The sequence below is a fragment of the Bos indicus x Bos taurus genome, chromosome 4, assembly GCF_003369695.1.
Source record: "Bos indicus x Bos taurus breed Angus x Brahman F1 hybrid chromosome 4, Bos_hybrid_MaternalHap_v2.0, whole genome shotgun sequence".
In the NCBI taxonomy this organism is placed as follows: domain Eukaryota; kingdom Metazoa; phylum Chordata; class Mammalia; order Artiodactyla; family Bovidae; genus Bos; species Bos indicus x Bos taurus.
In genome coordinates, this window is record NC_040079.1 from 95181652 (window position 1) to 95203666 (window position 22015).

The following is a 22015-nucleotide window of genomic DNA, read 5'->3' on the forward strand; positions in this document are numbered from 1 at the left end:
GAAAAATTTATAAGACATTAATACATACTTGTAAACAACCAAAAATGTAATATGTAAATATTGATACTGAAGGACACATACTAAAAGGCAATTTTTTTCCTTCTCTTAGGTTTTGTTATCCCTCTGGTGCAATTTGAATCTTATTTTCTAGCACATGTAAACCAGTATGTATATATATGTGTGTGTGTATGTATTTCTATACACGTGTATTTCTATTGCCTTTTTTTAAACAAAACGGAATCATATGGAAAATATTTGTCCGTAACCTTTTTTCTTTTTAACTAACAATGTATTTTTAAAATATTCCTGTGTCAGTACTTATGGAATTACTTTTTTATAATTGCATAAAAACCTGTATTTTATTTAGACTCTAGTTTCCTATTGACATTTAAATTGTCTCCAGTATTGCATTATATCAAATAGTGCTGCAATGCAGGAATTTGAATATTGTCTTTAGAATCTTAGCATTTGCTACGTTTTTGTAGTTAAAACGCTATAGATGCCGAAAACATGGCTGGCTAATTATTTACTTTTTATTCGTGGCTTAGTTTCACAAGGCTTTTAAGACGTCTGTGTTTTACATCACTCTGTGTCTCTGAAGGATGTTTACCTTTATCAACAAAACAGGTTGATTGCCAACAATCAGATTTCAGAACAAAAACTGCTAATTTATCTGAGTATTTCTTCACTAGAAAGTGAAAGAGAGAACATTTATTTTGATAATTCAGGTGGAAAGCTTAAGATTGGAGTTCAAAAAAAAAAAAAAAAAATCCCGTCAGGGAATTAGTAAAATTTGTGTGACTTTAGATCAGGTTGATCATATATGAGATAAACTATTGGATGTTAAAAATGTTGTTGTTAATAGCAGTAATTGAGTTGTGAGGTAAAAATGACTTGAGCACCCACTTTAGAGTACTCTGTAGTAACTAAAAGCAACAAACTAGATGTACAGGAAATGACATGAATATATTGTGAGAAGACTGGGTGGAATGAAGAAAATAATTTTTAAAATGAACCAAACTTTTAATAAATCAATAACCTTGATAGATTATTAGGTCTTAATCAATGCACTTCATATTAAAATATACACAAAACATTATTACACAAGAATTTCTAGGAGTTCAAGGTATCACATATGTTAACATGGTTCTAAAAGGAAAAGTGAAATGGGATTGGGGACTAGACATAAAACACAATCATCTCAAAGAATAAGTAGTGAGATTGTACTTTCATGATTTTTTGGATACTGAAGTCGCTTTTTGTTGAAATGAGTGGTTTTATTTCCCATGAACATTTCCTAAATTGACTTGTTCTTCGAATGTTGTTTTCCTTTGAACTTGGCAGTTCCTAGAACGGGCAGAAAAGATTCAATACTAATATTCCTCAAATTCAGTGATGGAAATTAGTGTCTAGCTACCCCTCTGTGGCTGGAAATGATGGTGTATTTCAGAAATAACTATAATTAGGGGTCACTGTTCAAGGTGGTTAAATTGCTTGAAAAATGAGAGCTACATGATGGTATCAAAGCTTTCTTATAAGGTGACACCAAAGTAGGGGCACCAAATCAGCCCAGGTACCCAGCTGTGTGAACCCTCCATCCAGACTATCTGAGATGTCCAGGAGCTGAGAGCTGGGCCTCAGAGTGGGTAGAATTGCCCCAGAGGCCAGGTCCAATCTTGAGAGAATTATCAAAACAAAAGGCTAAAGCTTACACAGCACTTCCCTATGTGTCAGGCTGGCTCTCAGCACCTTATGTATGGTAACCAGTCTTCACAACAAAGCTGCTGAGAAGGTGAAATGGTCAACACCACCTGTCTAGTGCAGTGGGTTCCAGCGGGCTTGCAGAAGCAGTGAGGAAATAAATCCAAAGGTCGGGGAGGAAGGCCTGGAGAGACAGGATAGACGGCTAGGTCTGGAAGAAGGGGCTGGGAGAAATCCCCAGGAGTGGAGGCCGGGAGAGTTATATGTATTCCGTGCTTGTGCTCTGGCCTCACTGGGTGGAGGCAGGGGATTGGGGGCTTCCCAGGCCACGTGTAAAACAGGCAGAGTTTAGTTGTCTTCATCCCTGGAGCCTCCGAGCGGAGTTCAGAAAAATAAGGTCGGCGGCCTTGAGGAGGCAGCCAAACCAGGATGCTCGCAACGTGATATTCTTTGTTTTGGTGAGGTTGGCGGCCCTCTCTCTGTCTCCTTTCTGGATAATGAAAACCCCAAACATCAAGAGCCGGATGTTTGAATGTTTTTAAACCTTGTAATTTTGAAAATGGTCTGTTCCTGGTCCCCTTCCCCCTCCTCTTGCCCCAGCTGACAGCAGGGTGCTTTCGCCTTCAGTTTCTTAGCCTCGGATGAAGAAAGTATGACTTGCATTTGTTTCTCAGCAAGGTGATGGCAAAAGGATATTTATAGCGTGCAGGAATTTTTATTTTCACTCAGACATCTAGGATGAGTAGTATATTTCAGACCCCGGAGCTCCAGGGTATCTCTCTTCTGCTGAGATAATAAAATTGATCAGATGTTTTGAGGTTAAATAAACTGTTGTAATCATCTGGCAGCTGCCTGCTGGCTGTGGTTTTCAAAAGCAATTACTCACTCTGGAGTCAACTTTGAACTCCCCATTTTAATTGAAAAGGCTAATTGTAGGCTATTGCTCCTGATTTAGCATTTGATTTGGCAGATTAGGAAGTAAAAGGACTTTGAGAAGGGAGGGGAGAGGAAGAGAAAGTAAGCAGGAGTGTTGCTGAGCTCAAATTCCTGTTTATACACGAGTGTTTTCACACGCGGCACTTTGTATGCTAACTGGAGAAACAGCAGTTGGACTAGAAAGGCTCTGCGACAGCTGTCTGAGGCTAGTCTTCACAGTCTTTATTTTGGGCTTGTTTGCTTTTCTCTCTCCCTCTGCCTCTCGTCTATGCTTCCTCCCTCCTTCCTCTCTCTGATTAATTTCTTAATTTTAATTCAGATGTGAAACTGCAGAAATAATTTTAGAGAATATGATCAGACCATGATTCTGGGTCTGAATAGGAACTTATTTCTCAAATTCTTGGAGATGCTCTGTTTTCACTGCAACAAAGCCAACCATTTAAAATCAGCAAAAGAGAGAGAGAATTGATATGAGTGCCCACAAGAACAAATGCCCACTTGCCTATGGGGATGGCAAAGAATCAGATTACAAGAAAGATACCAAACATCCAAAAAGAAATATAGCTACACCCAAATTTACATCCTGGACAATTAGCAGCATTATTAACATGACCAGACATTGCTTTTAGAACTGGACTGAGAAGTGTGAGAATTTGTGTTTCTGCAGTCTTGTCCCCAACTAAAAGCATATAGCACTTTTATATTTACTGGACACAGGTGATACTATGCATTTTAGAGAAATACATCCTCTAAATTAAAATATGTATATATATTTATATGTATGCACATATATGACTCCTTTGGACTTCATGTGTTTAGATCAGTTGGCAAACTGTGCTGGGAATTTCTGGTGAGTCTGATAAAATATCGATGACCTAGACTAAGGCTGAAATGTAAGGCATGAATATATTAATTCTTTAATTTTACATTATGTTTCGAAATTCTAGTTACTAACGACTTGAAAATCCACTTTATTTTTAGACTTCTGTGGAATGCAGACTTGGCTCATCACAGTTCTGTTGATATTTTCATTGACTTCATAAATAGAATTTAATCTCTATGCATCAGCTTTCTGATCTGTAAAAATAAGATAAATATTCTTCCCACACACTTTGCACTCAGAACTCCTCTGCTGAAACAATAAACAGGGTTGTAATATATGAATGGAGTATTGCTTCAGAATCTGATGTCTTTATCAACAACAAAGAAGAAATGACATTTATTTGGTGTTTCAGTATCAAATCTGAAGATACTACAGTTAATGAAAAAAAGAAACATCTGTGTTAATATTACGGGGATTATTCTGATATATGGGTATCAGTGGAAATGTCAGCTGCCTGCTGCACGATTTCCAAGAGCCATTTTTTGTGATTGCAATGTTCATAGAGATCCTCAAGCAAAAATGATTCAGAGAGGAAAAGGCCTTACTGATGGGAAAACTTCAATTAAACACACTTAGTTCTTTCAAAATATTTTAAAATCAAATCTATTTGTGTACTTTTACTCTCTACTTTTGGCAAAGTACCTTCCTTTAGAAAGTAAGGAAAAAAGATGACTTTTCTGGTAAGATTAACGAAACTTTTTTTTTTTTTTCTGTGAAAGAAAAGATTGGGGGAAGAAAAGTTAAGCTTTTTAGATGATATTATTAGAGGCAGAATTTAAAGTATGGATTCATACTTTAGTCATGGAAAAGATTCAGATTTGAAGAAGGAAAAATTTTAGTTAAATGATGGTTTCTAAAAATACTGTGAGATTGTGAAGGTAAATCAGAGTTTCCTATTTCATGATCTTAGAATCTGGAGAATACATGTCTGAAATGACAGTTCTAGAGTCTGAATCTCAACAGCAAAATAAAACCAAAAGCCCTTCTACCATGATGGTGTAATAGTCATTTCAGAACACTGCTCTGTAAACACAAGATGGGGTTTATACCTCAGCTAAATTTTCTGCTCCTGACCTTAGCCCTGTGACAAAATCCTGATAAACCTCAATTTCCTCATCTGTAAAATACAGGGAGAATAATACTTGTCTTGTTGGATTCTGGTTAAGATTAAATGAGTGACTATTAACTAATTTCCTACTATTGACTTATTTAAGATAAAACTGCCCTAATATGTCCTAAATACTATTCATTACTCAATAGCTGTATTTTATAATTCATCATAACTGAGCTTCCTCAAAATTAATCACAAGGGAATTGTAAAAATCAAAACACAAAGTAACATTTGACATGAAAAATAAACCTTGAATTTTCAGGAAAGTTAAGAACAGGTATATAAATCTATGATTTAAATTTGGATATATGGATAGAAGCTTTACTGTTAAAGCTCCTAGAGAAAGAAAAATGAGGGATGAGAAGAAACTAGGGTTTTAGAAATTCTTTCATGCCATTAGCAGAGATATATCATTATCATCAAATTATTAGGATAGAAAAAAATTTCAGGCAGGAGTAACTTCATGTCTTGAGGTAATTTCTTATACTATTTCTAGAAACATATTTGATTAGGGATTGATGGAAAATGTGTCTGTTTTCAAGACAAATGAAAACTGGAATTGAACTGATGATATAGGTGAGAATGTTACAACTACCAATGGCTACAGCGGTTTTACTGTGGTTAAACTCCATACTTGAACTTTTATACCATAGAAATTATTTAATCTGACTACTGTGGAGGATAAGATAGGCTATTCTCTTCTATTATTTGGCATATAGACATATCAGTACCTCACCATCAAAGTTACCTTCACTTTCACTCCCCGCTAAAAAGGAATGGTGTTTGTGCGGGTGGGTGGGTGGGGGCTGTTGTCCTTTGAGAGGATTCACAGACTGGCATGCAGGTGGCCAGCTAGCTACTACCTGCAGTAAGGTCAGGTTCACGGAGAGCATCACCCAGAGCAGAGACACGACTCCCAGCATCTCCAGTTCCTTGGTCCCTCTGCTCTTGGCTCTGGTAGAGGTTTGGTTATGAAGACGGCCTTTTGCTTTGCAGACGTACACTTGAGGCTTATTGGGATAATTTGCTGCAAAGAAACTCTGGCTACTGCTCAGGTGAAAGAGTTTTCTTTCCATACGGTTTCACTTTTCCTGGAGGTGAGATCCAAGAACGGCTATTTAATGGGAGAAGGAGGATTTCTCCACGACAACTTGCTAGAATTTCTTTGTTCAGTTTCCTTTCTTTCATTTCGAGTTGATTGAGGAACATCAGATAGGATTCTGGTTTCACCCGGCATGCTTCTTGTCAACTCTCTTGCCTTTCACAGGCTGACTACGCAGGGACGTTTACAGCCCTCCCCTGGAGTCTGCCAGACCTAGGTGTTATGTGCCGTACCTCCAGGGATCACGACCATATGGTATTTTAGGGGAGGACACAGTTCATTTCAATGCAATTCCAATGAGCAGATTTCTTTGCTTTATTACACCATTGCATTTGGAGGCAATCCACCAGAGGCAGAATCTAACTCTCAAAGGAATGCTCTGCCCACTCTGTCCATTTAACAGGACATTTGGCTCGAGAATCGAGTCGGTTGATCACACATGTGCAACAGATGTGTGAGCATGCGTAGCAAAAATAAAAAATCAAAACTCCCAGCAGTGTACTATGGGGAATGTAGCAGAACTACTGGAAAACAGGACACAGAGAAGTCTGGTAGGAAAACTTTGATTCTTGTTGTCAGAGGCAGTGTTTCTTATTAATCTTTGCCTCCTTTTGGAGCAGGGGAAGGTGTAGGTTTCCACTATTATTTTGCAGTGATTATTCATATAACGCTGGTGGGGAAACTTGGTTCATTTTCACAGACCTCCTCGTAGGAAAATATAATTCTAAATATTTTGACCAGGCTGTTTTTGGGGTATGGGGTGGGCGCAGGGGGGCTGATTCTCAGGAATTCAATGTTGGCATACTTCCACTGAAAAAAACCACCCATTTACAAGAGAGGATATCAGACATATACAGCCTTTCATCCATGCCCCACAGGCTCATATGGAAAGACAGAGCACCAGCTGTTTTTCTCATGGTGAATAAGGGTTACTTGGGGAAATCTCTCTTCCTGTTTTTATATGGACAACTAAATTGTTGCATAGCCAGTTAATTTTGGTTAGGTCAACAGCACAAGGTTAATTATTGGAACCTTCCTCTTTTGCCTGTGTAAGGGTAAAAGATTAATAGGAACCCAAAGAAGAAAATGAAATACGGTGACTTGTTCTAGAAGTGCTGTTTATTTGGGAAATATAAATTTGGCTTTTATTATATCTGAAAGGATTGATACACACCCATCTTGGTCTTCTGAGGAATAGTAGAAGTCTGAAAAACTGATGTGAATTAATTTGAAAACCTGAGTAATACGGAATTAATCAGATTCAGAAGGATTTCCTGTTCAAATATTGAGGAAAAATATCACTTTTTTTTTGCAATAGGAACATTTTTTAAAAACCAGAACAATTGGCATACCTATGAGATAACTTTGAAGTTCTCTTCCTGTTCTCTGTTATACCTCAGTTTGTCTTGGATAGTTTTATTACCCCGCCCCCACCCCTTTTTAAAAAACTAGGTCATGATGCAACGTTCTCTTTCTAATCTTGGGTTCCATGAACACATCAAAGGACACGTGGACTGTTTCCCTGCAATATACTATAATATATTTTTATCCAGCTGCATATTATTATATAACCTCAGGATAAAGCAACTGTATCACTGTTGATACATTCAACTTCTGTCCTTTGGATTTGGTCAGCACTGCATGTGGAAGCAGAAACCCACCCTGTATTGTTATAAGGATGGTTTTTCATTCATGTCCTTGTTACTCTTAATAAATGTCTCAAAGAAAAATACTCTGTAACCGCCACTCATAAAGAAGCAGAAAATGGCAAAACCTCAGCATAGAAGGAAACCTATATGAAAACACTGGTTGTGTCTTCCTGGATACAGAAAACAAATAGAGCTTTTGAAAGAGTTTGCCAATGTGTGTCTGCCAAATAAAATATTGTTTTATGAAGTCAGGAAAAAACTAATTTTAAAGGTTATTGTAGGTTATTTGTGGTCACTTCTGGTGTGCACACACCATGATGTCATCCTGAACTCTTCTCTATTTATATTTCAGTCTTAGAAGTCTTTTGTCTAAGACTTGATCTCAGCTACTAGAGACATCTAAAATACTTATTATTCAATACTCATAAAAATCTAGACCAAAAAAAGTTAGAATAGATGGAAAAAAGTCCCAGCCAAGTCCAGGCAAGAAATAATTCAGGCAGATCTGTCTTCTGAAATCATACCTACGCCATAGACATCTCAGGACACAGTTGCTGGAGAACTTCTCAAGTGACTGGAAAGTAGCCACATGTCCAAATGGCTCTCCTGGAAAGTGATTGCCTGTTGAGTAGGGGTAGATGGACCCCTGCCAGAGACATATCTTCTGAGGAAGGGGAACAGGGGATTCCTTGGGCAGTCCAATCTCTTACTCCTCCTGGGTGGACCACTCGCCTGTAATTCCCAGATATGTTTCACTTTGTTTACATGACCTCCTGTGGCAATTTCACTTCTTCACTGTAGCAGAGTTGATTTTTTGTCTGTGTGGGAATTTTTTTGCTTGGAAAACCCCTTTTGTTGAGGTAGTCCTCAGTAAACTAGGAAATGTCAAATAAACACTGGATGAAGACAGACTAGAAGGCCAGTGAGAACAGTTGAAAATGGGGGAAGCTAATAAATCTCTTAAGAAAAAAGAAAAAACATTTGGCAATTGGAAAGAACATATAGTTCCACTGATACGGTGGAAAACTGACACTTTCAAGGTTATTAGGATACCAAGCTGACATTCTTTGCATCATCTTCAAATTCATTCAAGTATTTAAAAAAAGGCCTTTGAGCATCTTGATGTGTCAGACACATTGATGTTAGAAAACAAAGGAGATAAGTACATTATAGATATTAAATACAGTGTGTGTGTGTTAGCTGCTTCAGTGTCTGATCTTTGCAACCCTATGGACTGTAGCCCACCAGGCTCCTCTATCCATGGAATTCTCCTGGTAGTACAACTGGAGTGGGTTGCCATTCCCTTCTTCAGGGGATCTTCCTGACCCAAGGGTCTGACCTGTCTCCTACGTCTCCAGCATTGGCAGGGAGGTTCTTTACCACTAGTGACACCTGGAAAGCCCATTCAATACAGTACAACAGGGAAGAAGCCTGTGGAGCTGCTGGGATGAAGGAACTGTAATTTTAAATTCAGTGATCTGGGAACACCTCACTAGGAAAGCGAAATTTGAGCAAAGCATAAAATTGTGGCAGGAACGAAGCATGTTGCTGACTGCAGGAGAGTGTGACAGGCAGAGGAACAGGAAATGATGAGCCCAAGCCAACGGAACACATGGTGTGCTGGCATAACAGCACAAAGACCAGTGTCCATGCCATGTATGTTTGTGAGTATATTAACTTCATCTGTACATGTGTGCAAGGGCACACCTGTCCTCCATACATAAACACACTTTAAAATGCATGAGATAAAATACCATATTTTGCCAACATAATTTTGTCACTAAATGCGAAGGTGTACTATTTACGATTCAGGTTTAGATGAACTGTTCTTTGAAAGTCTGCTCTTTGTGTGAGAATGGAAAGCATAGACAGGTCCAGTGAAGTGAAACATGAATTCTGATGTATTTGTGGTTATCATTGCAGTGACTATATTGTGCTAATGTATATTTAATACTCCAAACCTATAAATATATTTCATCATGAGGTTGGCAATGATTTCTTACTGATCTGTTCTTTTGGGGAAACCTCATCTGTGAAATTCTTCTTTCTTCTCTTCTTTGCATACCTTTGATATGAAATGTAAGATTCATTCAGTTCTGATAAAGTAAAGCTTTAGAAAATATATAGGAAAGACAAGACATTGGAAAATGTGAAGAGGTAATTACATGACATAGAAAAATCAAACCTGGGATATCATTCATCCCTTGAGTGAAGTTCCCTACTGCACTGTTTGCCAACGTGGGATAGTTTTAGAAAGGTGTGGTTTGGGATTTCCATGTTACTGGGTTGCTATGTATTGGGAGGAGTCACTTGGAAAGAAAATCGGAGAGGAGACTGAATTACAAATAGCAATACGAAGACAAGATTGGAACTTTTCTTTTTCCTTCTTTTAATTGTAGGAGGAAGAGAATGTATTTGGCCACTTGATGAGTTTATGCTCTTTGAGAAAGTATGGTGCTGTTTAGTTGCTAAGTGTCCAACTTTTCTGTGACATCATGGACTGTAGCCCACCAGGTCTCTCTGTCCATGGGATTTTTCAGGCAAGTGTATTGGAGTGGGCTGCCATTTCCTCCTCCAGGGGATCTTCCAAGTTCAGGGAATCAAACCTGTGTGTCCTGCGTCTCCTGCATTGGCAGGCAGATTCTTTACCACTCAATCATCAGGGAAGCCCCAACAAAGTCTGGGGAACTGTGCCCTTTTGATAGCACAGGTAGCAAAGCACCCAGTGAGGCATATGCTCCCTCACCAGGGGACAAGTTTTATAGCTTGCCATTCCTGATCTTACATGAAGCAGGGTGGATTTTGTCCTCCCAAATTTCCTCCAGTTGTATAGCTTCTTTAAAAAATAATAAGGGAACTTGATACAAGGTTAACTAGGGACAGAAGGGGACTGGCTTAGAGATGAGGTGGGCTAGGTAGTCCTGGGTCTCTGCCAGGTTCACTGAATGAACCCCAGACCTGGAACAGGTTTGTCTGTCTGTGGGTGTGTTCCAAGTAGGGTGTACGACTCTTCAGGTGGCTGAGCTGCCATCTCTGAATCCCTGGAAGGATCTCTAAATTCCAGTTGTGCTCTGGCTATAAATTAGGCTGAATGATCCCAGGGACTTTCAGTTGCCTCTTTCTGGTCCTGCCCATGATTGACATGCAGCTCAGCTGACATGTAGTGATGATTATAAAATATTTTAGAAGCTGTAGAAGAAACTTCCTGCAGTTCAGCTCTCGTGTTTAATTAGATGCTCTTCCTGTGAAGAAGAGATAGCATTATACCTCATGATATGGGATAGCATCTATTGATGAAGAAGTAAAAACAATGTGGAGTGGAGGATGTCAGACAAGGCTGGGCAGCCACAAGTTAATTAATTACATGAACGATAAAAGTTCTGCACAGGAGTCATTTTATATCAGTTTTGTGATTTATTTACCCATCCATCAATTCAGATGAAAGTGGTTCATTTTAATAGGAAAAAGATCACCTAGTACAGGAGGGTTTATAATGAAAAACAGTGGTTTTCTAATCCATGTCTTTTTCTACCCACAGTCCTGCTCCAAAGAGACAGCTACTTGGAGGTTCTAATTTTGTGTTCTGCTACTTGTTCTTATTTTTAATCTAAAACATTTATTTCCCTAAGCCTACTCTTTAAAAAAAAAAAACTATTATTTTTTTCAAGAACAGTTTAGGTTAACAGCAAAATTGAGTGGAAGTTATAGAGATTTCTCATAGACCCCGGCCTCACATACACATAGCCTCCCCTGTTAACAAACATCATCCCCACCAGACTAGAACAGTTGTCACAATTGATAAATCTATATTAACATATAATAATGACCCAAAGTCTGTTTTGGTTTTGTACATTCTATGGGTTTCGACAAGTGTTTAATGACATGCATCATTATGTTATCATACAGAGGATTTTCAGTACCCTAAAAATCCTTTCAGAGAAGGCAATGGCAACCCACTCCAGTACTCTTGCCTGGAAAATCCCATGGATGGAGGAGCCTGGTAGGCTGCAGTCCATGGGGTCATGAAGAGTTGGACACGACTGAGCGACTTCACTTTCACTTTTCACTTTCATGCATTGGAGAAGGAAATGGCAGCCCACTCCAGTGTTCTTGCCTGGAGAATCCCAGGGATGGCGGAGCCTGGTGGGCTGCCATCTATAGGATTGCACAGAGTTGGACAGGACTGAAGTGATGCAGCAGCAGCAGCAGCAACAGCAGCAAAAATCCTTTGTGCTTTGTTTATTCATCCGTTCTCCTCCCTCAACTCATAGCAACCACTGATCTTTTTATATCTCCATAATTTTGCGTTTTCCAGAATGCAATACAATTGAAATTTTATAGTATGTAGGCTTTTCAGATGGGCTTCTGTGAGTTAGTAATACACATTTAAGTCTTTTCATGGCCCAATAACTCATTTCTATTTAGTAATGAGTAATAATCTATTGCCCGAATGTACTGCAGTTTACATATCCATTCACCTACTGAAGGACATCATGGTTACTTCCATGTTTTAGAAATTAACGAATAAATTTCTATGCACATATGTGTCAGGTATTCGTTTGGATGTGTTTTCAACTTTTAGGAGTAAATAACCACCATTAAGTGTGATACGAGCTGTGGGCTTTTTTTGTAGATTATTTATTAAGGATGTTCACCCCCTCACTCACTGACAGTTTTATCATAAATGGGTGTTATTTTGTGAAATGCCTTTTTATGTATCTATTGATAAAATCATGTAATTTTTATTTTTCAATCTGTTGATATGATAGATTATATTGATTTTCAAAAGCGGAATTAGCCTTGCATATCTGGGATTAATCCTAATTGGTTGTGGTGTATAATTCTTTTAATACATTGTTGAATTCAAATTGCTAATATTTTCTTGAGGATTTTTGCATTTATTTTATGTTCATGAAAAATATTGATCGTTAGTTTTCTTAAGGTGTCTTTGTCTTGTTTCAAAATTATGGTAATAGTAGCTTCAAAAGTGAGTTAGTGAAGTACTTTCTTTTCTTCTATCATCTGAAAGAGATAATAGAAAATTAGTATAGTTTCTTCTTTAACTGTTTGGAAATATTTACCAGTGAACCCATCTGGGCCAGGTGCTTTCTACTTTTGAAAGCTGTTAACAATTGACTCGATTTCTTTAAAATAGATATAAATCTACTCAGATTATCCAGGTCTGTCTGTGTGAATTCTGGCAAACTGTGTGTTTCATGGAATTGGTCCATTTCATCTTGGTTTTCAAACTGTTGGGAGTAGTACTGTCCATAGTATTCCTTTATTACCCTTTTAATGTACACGGGATCTGTACTGGTGCTTCCTCTTTCATTTCTGATGATAGTAGTATATATCTCTCTTACTCTTAGTCTGGATAGAAGCCTATCAATTTTATTAATCACTTAACAGAACATTTTAAAGTAACTATTGTTGTTTAGTTCTAAGTCACGTCCAACTCTTTTGTGACCCCATGGACTGTAGCCCACCAGGCTTTAATACAGGAGTGGGTTGCCACTTCCTTCTGCAGGGGATCTTCCTGACTGAGGAATCAAACCCACATCTCCTGTGTTTGCAGGTGGATTCTTGACCACTGAGCCCCCAGGGAAGCTCCAAAATCAACTACATTCCAATACAATTTGTTTTAATGAAAATACATTTGTGACTCTTTCTAAAGAAACAACTTTTGGTTTCATTGATATTCTCTATTGATTCCTTATTCCATAAGTCAATTTTATTGATTTATGCTCTTTGCTGAGGTTGTTCAGTTGCTCGTCGTGTTTGACTCCTCGTGACTCCATGGACTGCAGCACACCAGGTTTCCCTGTCCTTCACCGTCTCCTGGAGTTTGCTCAAACTCATATCCATTGTCAGTAGTGCCATCCGATCATCTTATCCTCTGTCGTCCCTTTCTCCTCTGGAAATCTTTTTTTTTTTTTTCCTGCTTATGTTGGTTTTAATTTTCTCTTTTTTCCTAGTCTGCTGAGTTGGAAACTTAGATGGTTGATTTTTAAATCTTTCTTATTTCTAATATATTCATTTGATACTATAACTTTTCCTCCAAGCACTACATTTTCTGCATCCCCACACATTTTGATAAGCTGGATTTTCATTTTGTTTGAAATCTTCTTAAATTTCTTTTGAGATTTCTTCTTTGACCCATATGTTATTTAGAAATACATTGTGTAATCTCCATATATTTTGGGCTTTCCTCAAATACAGTTATCTTTCCCAAATGTCTTTGTGTTATTGATTTCTAGATTAATCCCATTGTGTCTAAGAGCAGGCATTTAATGATTCCTGTCTTTTTAAATATATTTTAAAGGTGTGTTTTATGGCCCCGAATATCATCTATCTTGGTGAAGTTTCCATGTGAATTTGAGAAGGATGAGTATTTTTTGTTGGATGAAGTAACATATGCATGTTAATTATAATCCATTGATTGATGGTGTTGCTGAGTTCTGCTCTGTCTGAAATTAATATACCTACTTTTGCTTTCTTCTGATTAGTGTTTTTATGGTATACTTTTCTCCATCTATTTACTATTAATTTATATTTGTCTTTATATTAAACGTGGCTTTCTTGTAGAGAGCATATACAGGATCTGTGTTTATAGATCCACTCTGACAATCTCTATCTTTTGATTGGTGCATGTAGACATTCACAGTGATTATTGATAGAGTTTGACTCATATCTACCATGTCCATCATCATTTTCTAACAGTTGTCCTTGTTCCCATTTTTGTCTGATTCTGCTACGTGTTGATTCTTCTGGTTTTCCTTCATGGTGCCTGATTTCCTACGTGTTTGGTGATTTTGAGTATGAGTTCAAATTTTTTGGAAGTTTATCTGGGAATTTTTTAAGGCCTTAGTATGATTGGTATCCCTCAGAAAAGATATGAAGTTTTTGACTGCCTATACTTACTACTAATGTTGGACCACTTAAAAATAAATTCATGACTTAAAATTTTTATGCTTTCTAAGTGATATATCATTGATTTGTAAAATTCATTGAGAAACTATTTGTACTTATGAATTCTTAAGAGAGTTAATTTTTTTAAGTTACAGGATAATTGCTTTACAATGTGGTGTTGGTTTCTGCCATAAAACAACATGAATCAGCCGTAGGTTTACATATGCCGCCTCTGTCTTGAACCTTTGTCACCTGCTACCCTATTCCACCCATCTAGGTTGTCACAGAGCCCTGGGTTGATCTCTGTGTTATACAGCAACCACCCACTAGCTATCTGTTTCACATATGGTAATGTATATGTTTCAGTGCTATAAAGAGAGTTGTTTTTTTCCTCTGCCAGCACCAAGTGTCAATTCAGGCAGTTTTTATTTTTATCATTAGCAGAAAAAGTGTAGGTGGTGGTGTTAGAAGTTGGAGGGGTGGGGTGAGGACGGGGAGGTATGAGATTGTAGAAGACAGTGTTCACTTATATATTAATCAAGAACATGGCACCATGTCTCTCCAGTTTATGTAGGAAAATCATCTGTAAGAGTTCCATATTGGCTTGGCTCTGGGGTCTATTTTAAGTTTCTCATGACGTGAAATCTTGAAAACGGTAGTTCAAGATTACCTGGGTTTAACAAATATCTTCAAGGTAAAGCCAAGTTTTTGCTTCACCTAATCCTTATCTCTTTATAGCATACCCACAAATTTAACTGATGCTGTGTACACTGTATCCAGCATTTTTAGCTATTTTCAGGGCAAGTTATGTTTTGGTATCTAGGCTGCCCAACTGCCACAAAATTAATTCTCCACACCCACTTTTTGTTGTTCTTTTAAAATTCTCCTTTACTTTCTTTCACTGTTATGAGTGTATTCTTTATTGTTGTTGTTTTTGTTGTTATTGTTTTACTGTGATTTTAGGTGGGGTTCTACAAGAAAGGAAAGCAAATATGTGTGCTCAAACGCCTTAAGCTAGAAATTATTAAAAGTCAAACTTTAGTTAGAAACTGTTTTTTGTAAAGGGAAGACAGTAACTATTAAAAATGAATATTTTTCATTATTTTGAAAGTGCGGTTTTAAGTAGATTAGTGGGTTTCTTTTTTTTTTTTTTTTAATTTTATCTTATTTTTAAACTTTACAATATTGTATTGGTTTTGCCAAATATCGAAATGAATCTGCCACAGGTATACATGTGTTCCCCATCCTGAACCCTCCTCCCTCCTCCCTCCCCATACCATTCCTCTGGGTTGTCCTAGTGCACCAGCCCCAAGCATCCAGTATCGTGCATCGAACCTGGACTGGCGACTCGTTCCATATATGATATTATACGTATTTCAATGCCATTCTCCCAAATCATCCCACCCTCTCCCTCTCCCACAGAGTCCAAAAGACTGTTCTATACATCAGTGTCTCTTTTGCTGGTTTCTATATTGGACTGGATATATGAATGTTTAGAATATAACAGTTAACATTATGCTAATGTGATTAGATATATGTATACAAGTATATACATAATTTGTTTTTTCAACAAATTAAAAAATCTTTTTAAAGCATGTGTTATATACCACATACCAAATGAAGATAATTCATAGAAAGTATATTACTCAATATAAGAATTAGAATATTTTCATTTGAAATGTATTTAAAGAATTGGATGAAGCACAAGCTGGAATCAAGATTGCTGGGAGAAATATCAATAACCTCAGATATGCAGATGACACCACCCTTTTGGCAGAAAGTGAAGAACTAAAGAGCCTCTTGATGAAAGTTGAAGAGGAGAGTGAAAAAGTTGGCTTAAAGCTCAACATTCAGAAAACGAAGATCATGGCATCCGGTCCCATCACTTGATGGCAAATAGATGGGGAAAAAGTGGCTGACTTTATTTTTGGGGGGGCTCCAAAATCACTCCAGATGGGGACTGCAGCCATGAAATTAAAAGACACTTACTCCTTGGAAGGAAAGTAATGACCAACCTAGATAGCATATTCAAAAGCAGACATTACTTTGCCAACAAAGGTCTGTCTAGTCAAGGCTGTGGTTTTTCCAGTAGTCACATATGGATATGAGAATTGGACTATAAATAAAGCTGAGCACCGAAGAATTGATGCTTTTGAACTGTGGTGTTGGAGAAGACTCTTGAGAGTCCCTTGGAATGCAAGGGGGTCCAACCAATTTATCCTAAAGGAGATCAGTCCTGAGTGTTCATTGGAAGGACTGATGCTAAAGCTGAAATTCCAATACTTTGGCCACCTGATGTGAAGAGCTGACTCATTTGAAAAGACCCTTATGCTGGGAAAGATTGAGGGCAGGAGGAGAAGGGGACAACAGAGGATGAAATGGTTGGATGGCATCACGGAGTTGATGGAAATGAGTTTGGGTAAACTCCAGGAGTTGGTGATGGACAGGGAGGCCTGGAGTGCTGCGGTCCGTGGGGTCTCAAGGAGTCAGACAGGACTGAGTGACTGAACTGAACTGATGGATACTTTTCTATTTTTTAATGTTGTTCATAATTATTATTTGAAGCTAGTTATATAAATGTAGATTTTTTAAAATTTTATTTTATTTTTAAACTTTACAATATTGTAATAGTTTTGCCAAATATCGAAATGAATCCACCACAGGTATACCTGTGTTCCCCATCCTGAACCCTCCTCCCTCCTCCCTCCCCATACCATCCCTCTGGGTCGTCCCAGTGCACCAGCCCCAAGCATCCAGTATTGTGCATCGAACCTGGACTGGCGACTCGTTTCATACATGATATTATATGTGTTTCAATGCCATTCTCCCATATCTCCCCACCCTCTCCCTCTCCCACAGAGTCCATAAGACTGATCTATACATCAGTGTCTCTTTTGCTGTCTCGTACACAGGGTTATTGTTACCATCTTTCTAAATTCCATATATATGCGTTAGTATACTGTATTGGTGTTTTTCTTTCTGGCTTACTTCACTCTGTATAATAGGTTCCAGTTTCATCCATCTCATTAGAACTGATTCAAATGTATTCTTTTTAATGGCTGAGTAATACTCCATTGTGTATATGTACCACAGCTTTCTTATCCATTCATCTGCTGATGGGCATCTAGGTTGCTTCCATGTCCTGGCTATTATAAACAGTGCTGCGATGAACATTGGGGTACACATGTCTCTTTCCCTTCTGGTTTCCTCAGTGTGTATGCCCAGCAGTGGGATTGCTGGATCATAAGGCAGTTCTATTTCCAATTTTTTAAGGAATCTCCACACTGTTCTCCATAATGGCTGTACTAGTTTGCATTCCCACCAACAGTGTAAGAGAGTTCCCTTTTCTCCACACCCTCTCCAGCATTTATTGCTTGTAGACTTTCGGATCACAGCCATTCTGACTGGCGTGAAATGGTACCTCATAGTGGTTTTGATTTGCATTTCTCTGATAATGAGTGATGTTGAGCATCTTTTCATGTGTTTGTTAGCCATCTGTATGTCTTCTTTGGAGAAATGTCTATTTAGTTCTTTGGCCCATTTTTTGATTGGGTCATTTATTTTTCTGGAGTTGAGCTGTAGGAGTTGCTTGTATATTTTTGAGATTAGTTGTTTGTCAGTTGCTTCATTTGCTATTATTTTCTCCCATTCTGAAGGCTGCCTTTTCACCTTGCTAATAGTTTCCTTTGTTGTGCAGAAGCTTTTAAGTTTAATTAGGTCCCATTTGTTTATTTTTGCTTTTATTTCCAATATTCTGGGAGGTGGGTCATAGAGGATCCTGCTGTGATGTATGTCGGAGAGTGTTTTGCCTATGTTCTCTAGGAGTTTTATAGTTTCTGGTCTTACGTTTAGATCTTTAATCCATTTTGAGTTTATTTTTGTGTAAGGTGTTAGAAAGTGTTCTAGTTTCATTCTTTTACACGTGGTTGACCAGTTTTCCCAGCACCACTTGTTAAAGAGATTGTCTTTAATCCATTGTATATTCTTGCTTCCTTTGTCAAAGATAAGGTGTCCATATGTGTGTGGATTTATCTCTGGGCTTTCTATTTTGTTCCATTGATCAATATTTCTGTCTTTGTGCCAGTACCATACTGTCTTGATGACTGTGGCTTTGTAGTAGAGCCTGAAGTCAGGTAGGTTGATTCCTCCAGTTCCATTCTTCTTTCTCAAGATAGCTTTGGCTATTTGAGGTTTTTTGTATTTCCATACAAATTGTGAAATTATTTGTTCTAGTTCTGTGAAGAATACCGTTGGTAGCTTGATAGGGATTGCATTGAATTTATAAATTGTAGATTTTTAAAAATGTATTAAGTCAAAATATCTGGAAATAATATGAAATTTTGTTATTCTTTTCTGAGCACTGGTATGATAGAGATTTCCAGCTTCAGATTAGAACACATACATTAACATTTCATGAAGAAAGGGAAACTGGATTATATTTATGATATAACAAATAGTAAAATAAATACATACTAGATAAGACTAGTTCTCTGTGGGTTTGGCCCACATAGACACATTCCCTGGACAGTTGACAACTACTCTTTTGGGAACTGTGAATATTAAAAAGAAATTATATGTGTGTGGTGGGTTTTTTGTTTTGTTTTGGGTTTCTTTTTTTATTTATTCTTTTTTTTTTTTTTGCTACTGTCAGCTCTAAACTAGGATTGGCTATAGCTATAGCACTGTCAGAATTGGTAGCCTTTTAGGAGACATTTACCAGATGGAGAAATTAGAAGGTTTTCTTTTTTTTTTTTTTTTTTGGTCACACCGTGTAGCATACGGGATCTTAGATCTACAATCAGGGACCAAACCCATCCCTCCTGCAGGGGAAGCACAGGGTCTTAACCACTGGATCACCAGAGAAGTCCTGTAGAAGGTATTTATTTATTATTTTTAGAAGGTATTTTAACTCAGAGATGAGAGTTTTGCAGTGGAAGTTTAGGGGTTCTACCAACAGCAAGTTCTTTCCTTGGATGACATTATAAAACAGTATAGAATCTTGCCAAGGTTTCTTGGTTATTTCTCATTGAAACACTATGTAAATTTGGTTGAGTTATGAAAGTAATCTGTAATGTGCTCCAGTTCATTATTTTTTGATTATTAAGCATCAAGCTATCATGCATACCTTCTTAGCAATGAATTTAAGTGAATAAATTGAAAATGTGATATATTTGCATGATCACACTAAAGCACTATCTTATAGAATATAATTTCTTTATTAAAAGTAATAAATAATAATAAGTTATAATTTATTGAAAGTATAGATGAACATTAGCTGTAGCTACCTATTTCCTACCATGGTTTTTGGTGGTTTTATTTTCTCATGGAATAACACCCATAAGTGCACCCAATTTAAGACACAAAAAAGGTGGAAGTCCTACTGTTAAAAAAAAAATTATTAGCATAAAACAGCATGTCATTTTATTTTACTTTAATGTTCAAAATAATTTCTTCATATTTAGAAAGATGACATCACATAGCATTATAAGACACTATGTTGCAGTTAATAAAAATTTATTAGTAGATTCAGGTTTAAGAATGATCTACATTTTTCTCTGTAGTATAGCAAGCACAGGGTTATCCTTATCAAAATATCACCCTTATTTATTTGTATTTCCATGTAATTTCTTATGAGTAGGAGAAAGTTTGAATTGAGTTAAACCAGATATAGAGTAGATTGCATTCACTCTCAGATATACCCATGGGAATGCTTTGTTCTCAGTTTCTCATAGAATTTTATATTCTCACTGTTGTATACTTACTTTTTTTTTTCATTTTTGTACATTTCCATCAGACTATAAGCTTCATGAAGGCAAGACTGAACTTGTCTGGTTTATGTTATAGCCCTAGCGCTTATCACAGAATTACTGTCTCTCAAAACAAGCTCTCAGTTGGTAGTTACTGAAGGGATACTTGACTTAGCAAATTACTTTTTAATATAAGAGAAGTTTTTACATTTTTTTTCTGTAGTGAATACACTCAGAATATCTGTTCCACACAGATGGCTAAGGAAAACAGAAAAACAATCAGGAGAAAATACAGGTATACATGGTTTTCTAAGCTTCCAGGCGCTTACACCCTCACATACAAAGTTTGGTTTCATTGATTTAGGCTCTGGGTGTGCTCACTCGACTTTGTTTTTGTAGTTGTGCTCGGCTGAGTCTCATGGCTATAGATGGAGCAAAGGAGCTAAAATGAAGTAGGAATTGGAAGAACAGAGGAGAAAAACTGGATTTTTGCCACCAATATTCATCCTTCACTTACCCTGAAGACCATTTTCTAAGACGGAGGCATGGTAGGTCTCCTTAGAAATAACTGACGAGATTAAGGAACAAAGAATACAAGCCAAATGTCCTGTAAATCGAGGAGCAAGGCTGTCTGATCCAAGCAGACACTGTTATGACATCCTGTACCTGGATTCATAAAATTCCCTATGGGAACCACATAATTCAGGCCAAGGATACCTCTGGAAACATTTGTCATTTGTTCAGCTTTCAAGAATGGCTTTGTGTTAGATTTGCAGTGAGTGGCATTGAATATTATAGTTTTGGTAAATGTCGAGAGTATCATAATGTAAATTGCTTATTTCAAAATGACATTTTTCTGTGCCTTAGTAGCTTCTTAAACTTTCACCAATGTTAATAATTCAATTTGGAGACATGTCTGACTGGGAGAGAATTCTCTCTCCCACGAGTCACTTCAATCACCTTCCTAGTTGATGGAGCAAAAGTACCCATTTCAAAAGTGAGTGTGGAAATGCAGCAGAGTGAATGGAAGAACTCGATGAGAAAGTTGAACTGGATGCTAGTCTTAGCTCTGTCACTTAGTATATATGTGATACTGAGTTATAAATAGCTGTTCTGCTCCTCAGTGTCAGACTCTGTATTTATGATCCTTCCTACCTCACCTACTTCCTTAGAAATAAGGTCATGAACATGACATCTCATTATACTCCAAGATGCAACACACGTTTGAGATGTTACACTTCAGTATCAAGGTTAAGTGTCAAAAGAACTCAATAATGATGTCATTCAGAAACAGGATTTGGAAGGATAATGGCTATGAAAATAAGAAGGTAAGAGAATGATGGTTCAAAGGGAAGAAGCAGCACCTATAACAGTGTAAGAATCAGAAGTCCTAAACTGAAAATCTGCAACTAGAAGGAAACAAAGATGAGAGGTCTGGATCCATCTGTGATTTTTGTTCCTCTGGCCAAGAACTACAGTATTATTTCTTAAGTGAAGCCTGTTGTTGCTTAAGATTGCCAAAGAGTGACTTACAAGCCCGGGAAGACTTTTCCTAAAAGTCTTTATTGGTTGACTTTTCTGTAATGGTTCAGTTCAGTCACTCAGTCGTGTCCGACTCTTTGCAACCCCATGAATCGCAGCACGCCAGGACTCCCTGTCCATCACCAACTCCCGGAGTTCACTCAGACTCACGTCCATCAAATCGGTGATGCCATCCAGCCATCTCATCCTCTGTCATCCCCTTCTCCTCCTGCCCCCAAATGGTAATCAATTAAAAATATTTTTACTTGGGCCCTTGACTAAGACAGTCTTGTGGAGCCTAGATGCTGTAGCCAAGAAGAAAAAACAAACCATCCAAAGCATCTCAGGTGCTTGGTCATTATGGACTTGTTTCTTCACATGGAAGATGAGACCCTCAAAGCAACAATGCCAAGTAATGGAATAGAGCCAAGACTTCTTAAGTGAAATAATATAATT

At 37.6% G+C, this 22015-nt stretch overlaps 1 long non-coding RNA gene across 3 annotated transcripts in view; it reads left to right on the forward strand.

Annotated features, from left to right (window-relative positions):
* The window catches only part of LOC113891664, a 48870-nt gene that overhangs the window by 23510 nt on the left and 3345 nt on the right, over nucleotides 1-22015 (forward strand). Inside the window, exons 2-3 of one of the 3 annotated variants that reach the window (XR_003510834.1) lie at nucleotides 19067-19167; nucleotides 20438-20586. This is a non-coding gene — a long non-coding RNA (uncharacterized LOC113891664). The other 2 variants (XR_003510835.1, XR_003510833.1) reach the window with 2 other exon arrangements.